At 38.7% G+C, this 10000-nt stretch overlaps 1 protein-coding gene and 1 pseudogene across 4 annotated transcripts in view; one reads left to right on the top strand and one right to left on the bottom strand.

Annotated features, from left to right (window-relative positions):
* The window catches only part of MYO5A (myosin VA), a 310460-nt gene that overhangs the window by 232137 nt on the left and 68323 nt on the right, over window positions 1-10000 (bottom strand). The window lies entirely within an intron of this gene.
* LOC134937032 (5S ribosomal RNA) lies at window positions 8114-8232 on the top strand (annotated as a pseudogene).

Here is a 10000-nt window from a genome sequence, read left to right on the forward strand (position 1 = left end):
TGGAATTGAGAATAAGGTATATTATCTTTCCATTTTTTTGAGTGATTGCTTTTGTAGTGTAAATAACTGTTCTTATTAACAGATTTAATGTAGTTTTTGGTGGAAATCGTACCTTGTTCTCCGGTTAGAATCAAGTCCAGGAATTCAATGGATGTATTATTTAAATTACAAGTAAATGAAAGGTTAAAATCGTTGATCTGTAAAAGTTTTAAAAAATCCATAAATAATTCTGCACTCCCATCCCATATAATCAGGATGTCATCAATGTACCTCCTGTACATGATGATTGATTCCTTAAAGTGCTGTGTCGGATAGACGTGTTTCTCCACCCACTGTCCCATGAATACATTCGCAAAACTGGGTGCAAAAATGGTGCCCATAGCGGTGCCGCACTGTTGTAGATAAAATTTATCTAAAAACTTAAAATAGTTGTGTGTTAAAATAAATTCCATTAGGTCACAAATAAATTTCTTGTGGGGTTCTGTGAGGGAGTCGTCTTTATTTAGATACTCTCTGCTTGCTTCAATTCCTTTTTTGTGTTCTATACAGGTGTACAGTGATTGCACATCGATGGTCACCCATAGATATGATTCCTTCCATTCCACATTTTTCATTTCGTTCAGTACCATGGTAGTATCTTTAAGGAAATATGAGAGTTTCTTCACGTATGGGTTTAAAAAAATGTCCACATATTTAGATAGGCCGGACGTAAGAGAGTCTATCCCAGCGACTATGGGTCTTCCCTGGGGGATTTGACATGTCCTTATGGATCTTTGGTAAAAAGTAAAAAATGGGGGTCGTGGGGTTGGATGACATTAAAAAGGAGAATTCATCTTTTGTAATAATGTCCTTTCTCAGACCTTGTAGGAGTAGTGATCTCAATTCTTCCACATATGAATCTTTTGGATCGTCTGGCAGTACCCTATAGGAGTGGGAATCTCCTAAGAGTCTTTGTGCTTCCTGAATATACTTATCACGAACCCCCCCCCCCCCCCTTTGTCAGCTGGTTTTTTAGAACCTCATAAAAACAAAGAAGATTATCGTATCAATGAGACTGTTCTCAATAAGAAACTGGAACGCATAGAAGAGGAGGTCATACGAGGGAAAGAGAAAAAAATTCTCAGAAATAAAAAGGACTACTAAACAAGGGAACACCAAGAATTGGAGCAGATTTAACACCTTTGACAAACCTAAGAAAACGGACCATAGGTACCAGTGGAAAACCATACCGACTAAAACGAGACCGACATGGAGAAATGAATCACCATCAACACCCTACACAAGAACCTACAATAGATTCACTGCCTTGAACCGACTGAGATCCAACAGCGAACAGGATTTTTCATCTGTAAGACAAGGCGCAAGACCAAAAAACCTTCCCAGGAGCACAATTTGCGAGGATGTCAAACACGCCTCTCCTCTAAAAAGAAGATTCACAGAAGTAGAGGAAAACGGGGCGGTAGGAGGGAGAGATGTCAAAAAAAGGAACCTATAAATACAGCTGATAAAGGAATCTTCAACTTATCCTCACACATCCTTACTGACCCCGAACGGACCCTTCTAAGCAAAGGACTGTCATTTGCACCCTCTGAAGGACTGAACAAGTTTGACACCTTTATTGACCGGAATAAATTTGTGCGAAAACTTACGCTTAAAAGACATTTTATGAAGAAGGACCATGCAATTATATCAAATTATGAAGATAGGTCAAAATCTGGACTCAAACCAAAAAGTAAATATTACCCAGTAGAATCAAAAAAGGGAGCAATTTGAACACCTTCTATGACTTGGTAAAGAAAGACCTCTGCGAAACGGAACCTGCACCAATTAAGACAAAGAATCTACATCATGCATCCGCAAAGAGAGAAGATCCCACCAAAAAGGAGAAGCCGAGGTATATAACACAAAGAAGAGATTCCCACTCCTATAGGGAGTAGGGATACACTGACCCCCAATTAAGACCTCTTAAATGGGTGGGAAAATCAATATCACAACATAACAAGAGATCTGACCAGAATTGGAGAAGAATTGAGTCACCCAAATGGAGGACTAAACAAAGATACCCTCCATATCAGGAAAGGGAGACCCACCCAGGAGAAGAGAGAAGATATCATGGAAGAAACTATACAACAAATAGATATGATCAATTGGAGGACATGAACGGCTTTCATACATCTCCTTTTTTATTGAGGGATCACCGGAGAAGATACATCAAGTAAGAATACGAGGTTCCAGAGGAGGTAGATGTAATAAGAAACAAAAACCCCGAAAAAACAGAACCAAAAAGAAAAAGAGGAAAGAAGATAAGGGTCTAAGTGGGAATGAACCCAAAGCGGTCTCAACCACAGAAGGGAAAATTAAAATTTTTAATCTGAGTAAACACATTTTAACAAAAGAAGAGATCTCTGTTTTAGAAAAAGGACTTAAGTTTGCACCTTCGTTACCCTTGAATGAATTTAATACTTATGTAGATTTAAATAAATTTATACGCAAGCTAAGTTTAAAAAAATTCTTCATTTGCAATCCAGTCGAGGAATCCACAGAGGCTTTAAATACTCCTTTTAAGCCTAGGTCAATCTTCAACCCCGTCCATATGAGAGGTAACTTTATCGAAACCTTTTTAAAACTAGTATCAGATGATATAAAAGAGATGGAACCGAGATTGCACAATCATAATTTGAAATTGAAAGAACGTCAGGCCCTCACGAGATTGAAAGAGAACGAAGAACTGATAATCAAGCCTGCGGACAAAGGGTGCGGTGTGGTCATTATGTCTAAAGAAGAATATAACCAGGAGGTTATGAACCAGTTAAATGACGGTCACACCTACGGGAGAATTAAGACAGACCCCACCATAAATATCCTCGACAGATTACATACTCTTTTGACAAAATATAAAGAAATAGGAACCTTATCAGATAAAGAATTTCAGTTTTTACATAACAAAGATCCAGTAGTGCCACTACTTTATGTATTACCTAAAATACATAAGGACCCTATTAAACCACCGGGAAGACCGATTGTGTCAGGTATCGGCTCGGTGACATCAAATCTGTCAGAGTATATAGATTTCCACCTTCAGCCCCTGGTTAGTAAATACCCATCTCATTTGAAGGATACCACCGACTTCCTAAAAGGATTAGAAGATCTGGAATGGAGAGAGGGATTCACAATGGTGTTGGCGGATGTAAAATCACTCTACACCATTATTGACCATGAGGACGGTCTATTGGCCCTCCACGCTGCCCTCAACAAAACTTCAATGGATATGAACCTTAAGACCTTTATAGAAGAGGGGGTGAAATTCATATTAGAGAACAACTACTTCTCCTTCAATAATGCATTCTACCTACAAAAAGTCGGAACCGCAATGGGCACCAGGTTCGCCCCAAGTTATGCTAACATCTTCATGGGGCAGTGGGAAGAAGACACCATATGGAACCACTGTCCCTTTGGGGCGAACCTGGTGACCTGGAAAAGGTATATTGACGACGTATTTTTCGTTTGGAAGGGTGATGAGGAAACCCTTAAGGAATTTTTCACTTATTTAAACACAAACACTAAAAATATCCAGTTCACATTCGAAAGGAGTCAAGTGACCACAAATTTTCTTGATATAACAGTAACAGTGGATGAGGACGGCCTTAACACCAGAAACTTCATCAAACCAACAGACTCAGGAGCTTATATTGGCATTACCAGCTGCCACCATCCTAACTGGTTGGATTCAATTCCAGGAAGCCAGTTTAGGCGCTTACGACGCAACTGCACCAAAACAGAAGTCTTTGAAGACCAGGCAGAAGAACTACAGGACAAATTCGAAGCATCAGGATATGACCCAGTAAAAGTTACCGGCTCACGAATGGGAGTGGCAGATTTGGATAGGAAGGACCTATTAGTCATTAAAGACAAACCTCGTGACAGTAGGAATTATGATTGGTCCTTTGTCACCACATTCAGCAGTCAGTATAGATCCTTGGAAAAAACGCTCAATAGACACTGGAAGATTCTTCAAAAAGACCCAGTGATAGGTGGCCTATTACCAACCAAGCCAAAGTGTATTTTTAAAAAGGCACCAAACATTAAGAACAGCTTAGTAAAAAGTGCACAGACCACCACAAAGAAAATGAATACAATTAAGTCAAAAGGCTTTTTTCGGTGTGGCAGCTGTTTGGGTTGTAGGGGAGTCGCAGGATCTGGAAGCAAGATTACAGAAGTAACTATTAATAAGACGAACTTCAAAATCCTGGATTTCGTTACATGCAACACAAACAATGTTATTTATGCAATAGAGTGCAGCTGCGGCCTATGGTATATTGGGAGAACCTCCCGTCCGCTTAAAGTGAGGCTGGGAGAACATCTTAGAAATATTAGGAAATCCCTTACCACTCATGCCCTATCAGAACATTTCCGTGTAGTCCATCAAAGTAAATGTAGTGCAATAAAACAGTTCTGCGGCATACGACACATTAAGGGCGACTGGAGACGCAAAGATATTACGGCACAGTTAGCACAAGCAGAAATGAGGGCAATATACCAGTTAGGAACACTTAAACCTGAGGGCCTCAACTGTGATTTCGAGATCAAATGGTTTTTATGAAGGGTCTGAAAAAGATGTAAGCTTTCTGTACTTTTATTATCCATCTTTTAGCCATGTATATAGCTTTCTTTTGTTCAACCATCTAGTTTTTTAAAACAATCTTATTTATAAAAATTAACTTTATAAAAATTAACTATATATAAAAAAGGAAAAAAAGCACCTTATTTGAATTATGAAGGGTCTTAAAAAGGTGTAAGCTTTCTGTACTTTTATTATCTACCTTGTAACCCATGCATATATGTTTCTTTTGTTCAACCACCAATTTTTAAAAACAATTTTATTTATAAAAATTAACTCTATATATAAACGGGAAAATAAGCACCTTATTTGAATAATGTCATTTTTTATTGGAATAATTGATTGGCATTGGTGTTTTTCCTAGAATATTTATACCATATTATATCCATTTCTATCCCCTGATTGCGGTGAATACAACAAAACACGGGATTTCCCCAGTGTTTACATGCGAGACCGGAAGTGACGATACGCGATTGCCAGGACAGACTGTTCTAGGATCTCCAAAGAGGACGTCACAGGAAGTGACGAGACGCAACTTGGAGAACTGGGTGATCGGAGTGGGGATGTATATGGACATTTCTTGTGAATAAAGGAGTTTGCGGAGGAATACGAGGGCCCACTTACACAGAGAGACCGGGCCACGAAATAAGACGAAAAACGGAGGAGTATCGGAAACGGAAAGCAACTAATGGTTACCATGGCAACAAATAGAGATTCCGGACGTGGATACCGGTAGCTGTCTCTGCATACCATGACGTAAGGGGAGTATCCGGAAGTATGTAACAGCAGACCATGGGACTTGGTTAGGTAATCACGATGTATAGGGTCCAGCTGTTACAGCTATGATATGATTGGTTAGGGATCATTTAAAAAGGTAACACAGCAGCATATGGCATTGCACCTTGAAAAAGACCTCTGTTAGAGGTAGAAACGCGTTGGTGATCACAGGAGACTGAGGAGGGGAGCAGGAGAGGAACGTTCCATTCCAGTACAGCGAGGCACAGGGATTTTCCGGGTTTCCCTGCACCCAATAAAACCCGCAGGCTGGCTTTGAACTGTGCATACAGTTCTTATCATCTGGTAATTTCCTCACCACCCCCCACCCCAGTTCCTTATGCTGCTATTTCAATCCAAACTATGTTTTAATTATTTATAAGAAATATTGTAATTTCCAGTGTTGTTATTTGTCCTGTGGGACGATCTACGTAATTTCAACACCAGAGAAAATTTTTTTTATTGTTTGATGAATTTGTATTATATCCTTGATTAAAGCTGTACTTCACTATGTACATAATATCTTTTTCTTGCATATGATATCTGCATGAGTTTGCAAACAACTCTGGGTCCATTGAAAACGACAATTTATTGTGGAGCGCAGGTTAAGTCCCCTTTTCTCATATTTTTCTCTGTTACATAACAGAGAAATAGAAGCCTTGAAAAAACTTCAGAAGAGCAAACAAATTGTTTTAAAACCAGCTGACAAAGGGGGGGGGGGGGGGGTTGGTGATGATGGATCGTGATAAATATATCCAGGAAGCACAAAGACTCTTAGGAGATTCCCACTCCTATAGGGTACTGCCAGACGATCCAAAAGATTCATATGTGGAAGAATTGAGATCACTACTCCTACAAGGTCTGAGAAAGGACATTATTACAAAAGATGAATTCTCCTTTTTAATGTCATCCAACCCCACGACCCCCATTTTTTTATTTTTACCAAAGATCCATAAGGACATGTCAAATCCCCCAGGAAGACCCATAGTCGCTGGGATAGACTCTCTTACGTCCGGCCTATCTAAATATGTGGACATTTTTTTAAACCCATACGTGAAGAAACTCTCATATTTCCTTAAAGATACTACCATGGTACTGAACGAAATGAAAAATGTGGAATGGAAGGAATCATATCTATGGGTGACCATCGATGTGCAATCACTGTACACCTGTATAGAACACAAAAAAGGAATTGAAGCAAGCAGAGAGTATCTAAATAAAGACGACTTCCTCACAGAACCCCACAAGAAATTTATTTGTGACCTAATGGAATTTATTTTAACCCACAACTATTTTAAGTTTTTAGATAAATTTTATCTACAACAGTGCGGCACCGCTATGGGCACCATTTTTGCACCCAGTTTTGCGAATTTATTCATGGGACAGTGGGAGGAGAAACACGTCTACCCTACACAGTACTTTAAGGAATCAATCATCATGTACAGGAGGTACATTGATGACATCCTGATTATATGGGATGGGAGTGCAGAATTATTTATGGATTTTTTTAAACTTTTACAGATCAACGATTTTAACCTTTCATTTACTTGTAATTTAAATAATACATCCATTGAATTCCTGGACTTGATTCTAACCGGAGAACAAGGTACGATTTCCACCAAAAATTACATTAAATCTGTTGATAAGAACAGTTATTTACACTACAAAAGCAATCACTCAAAAAAATGGAAAGATAATATACCTTATTCTCAATTCCACCGAATCAAGAGGAACTGCAACCAAACTGGAGACTGTGAAGAACAATTGGGAATATATAGGAAAAGGTTCGAGGAGAAGAAATACCCCAAAGCGATTCTGGACAAAGCAATCAATAAGACAAGGAATCTGGAGAGGGAAAATCTGCTGATATACAAGGATAAGACAGAGAAGAAGGAGGCGGTCTCATTCATAACGACCTACAGTAACCATGAGCATGCCATCAGAACTTCATTAAGAAACCACTGGCCCATACTCCTTATGGACCCTATCCTTAAGGAAATCCTCCCGACTCAACCAGAACTCGTGTTTCGGAAATCAAGAAACCTTAAAAGACATCCTTGCACCGAGCATGTTACGGGAATTACCAACTGAAAATAACCTATATACCTTACCCAAATGCACTGGTTCCTACAAATGTGGACACTGCAATATCTGCAAATTTCTCAACCCTAACAGAAAAACCCTCAGTACTACAGATGGCACCCAGGAGTTCAAAATTAAACAGTTCATGAATTGCAATATTACATCGGTAATATACTTAATAGAATGCACATGCCACAAAAAATATGTGGGAAAGACAAAAAGAACTCTCAAGATCAGGATGCAAGAGCACGTGAGGAGTATCAAGAATAAACTGGAAACTCATCTACTTTATAGACATTTTAAACTTGAACACAATTCAAATCCGGAAGAGATGTCCTTCAAAGCCATCGAACACGTGACCAGTGGTGACAGAGGTGGAGACCTGGCTAAGAAACTCTCCCAAAGAGAAATGTTCTGGATTTTCCAATTAAAAACTACACATCCTCTCGGCTTCAATGAAGGATACGAAATTGCACCCTTTCTGTGACGGAGGCATTGACAAGCAAGCAATCATGGATGTGTATAGTACATTTTATTTTATTTCATTCGGCACCCTGCACTTTTGTTAAGTTCCTAAGATAGAATGTCATATATTCCCAATAAAAACCTGTTACTGTGTGAATAAGTCATTTCGCCAATGAATACAGTCACACCGCACTGGCACACGCCCAATCTCGTCCGATCTTGGAAGCTAAGCAGTGTTGGGCCCAATCAGTACCAAGTGGGTAACCACTTGAGAAGATTGGGTACTGTATAAGGGTAGACCAGAGAACTCGTAACGGCAATACTATAAGGGAATATTGACACACGTATATTCACATTCTGCACAACCGTATCTCATTATATATATTTATACAAGTCTTATTAATGCTAAATACTCCTCACGTCTATCCATAAAGCAATACACCACCTTTAGACACCCCTTACCCACTATTTCACGATTTCTGAAAATACTCAGTCCTATACCCCCCCCCCTCCCTTATCATTTTTTATCCTCACATTATCCTATTAATTCTGCACTAGCCAATCAACGGTTATTATATCTATGTAATTTTACACATTATATATCACTATCCACCTAAAATATCCCTAACACACATATGCATCGTGTTTATACTTAAATGAAAGGTCTAAATAATATTTAATATTTAATACTTTCTGCATAAATAGTACTAAGCTCAACAAATATCCAGAAATCAGCAATAGCACTATGTCAAACCCGGGTACAAATAATATAATTCCTTTTTGGTCCACTACGCAATTGACATATTCATGTTTTATTCCTTTAATAATCGTCTTTTTAAGCTCAGTACATGTACAAATACTAATATGTGCGTTTTGTTTTTATTTATCTGAGCTGCTCGTGCATCTCAAATACAAGGATGTGTCCGCTATTTAAAGGCTCCTCGAAGATGGTGGCCGTATGGGCTGAAAATATAAACAAAACCACTTCAAAGATGGCCGCCGCATCACTGTATCTCAAGCCCAAAATTATAAATCACCATGGAGATGCTGGGACCAGCTGTGACAAGACCTCACACACCCGCCCAGCCGGAAGAAGGGCAAAAGGACTCCTACGCCCAACCGGAAGAAGGGCATAACCATCTAACTCTGAGGACGTTTATCCGGAAGCAGCGTATGACGCGCATGCGCAATGAGACGCCAAGGACACAGGAAGTGGGGCGGAAGTGACGCGGAAAGCGTCCTTTACGTTTTTTACTATTTCTCCATATATAGTTCTCGTTTTTTACTTTAAAAACCACATTTAGACTTATCATAAGTAGCCATACCCATTGTTTATACTTATAACCAACTTTATGTTAGAATCTTGAATGTTAACATTAACAGGAAGTGATGTCAGACATTCTTCCTTAATCACTGCTGCTATAAATAAGACTGTTCGCACACTAGTCCTTTACCCCTTGATGAAGTCTGAGGACGAAACGCGTTGGGTATACCTCCACTGACCCTCCATTCTTAAAGATAAGCATCATTTTCTTATCCTAAAATACTTTTATCAGTAGAAAACTGTTTTTACTGATTTTACGTGATTTAGGGTTCTAGCTTAACTGTATTATTTTATCTATATTTTTTTTAGTATTTTTTATTGTTTTTATTATCCAGCTTTTTACCTACTTTTTTATCCCATTATTATATTTCAAACTGTATAAATAAATATTTTGTTACTTTTTTTGGAAACCGTATCCCGCTATATTCTTCATAGTTATTTTTATTAGACACTGTAAGTCGCTGGTACCCCTATTCCCCCCTTCCACACCTTAACTCTAAAGGCAGCTTATCACTGCCGAATACTTAGGGGTTAGCTGACACCTTACATTTTTAAAGGAGTGTCTTTAATTACTGTATTATCTTTTAATAAATATCTGTTCACACACACCTGTGGCGCCGTACCCCCACTACCCAATATATATATATATATATATATGTTGAAAGAAAATGAAGGCGCACTTAGTGAGTCAAAGTATCACAAGATTTTACTAAAAAGTAACAAGCTCACATACATCG

Source organism: Pseudophryne corroboree, chromosome 6, assembly GCF_028390025.1.
Source record: "Pseudophryne corroboree isolate aPseCor3 chromosome 6, aPseCor3.hap2, whole genome shotgun sequence".
In the NCBI taxonomy this organism is placed as follows: Eukaryota; Metazoa; Chordata; class Amphibia; order Anura; family Myobatrachidae; genus Pseudophryne; species Pseudophryne corroboree.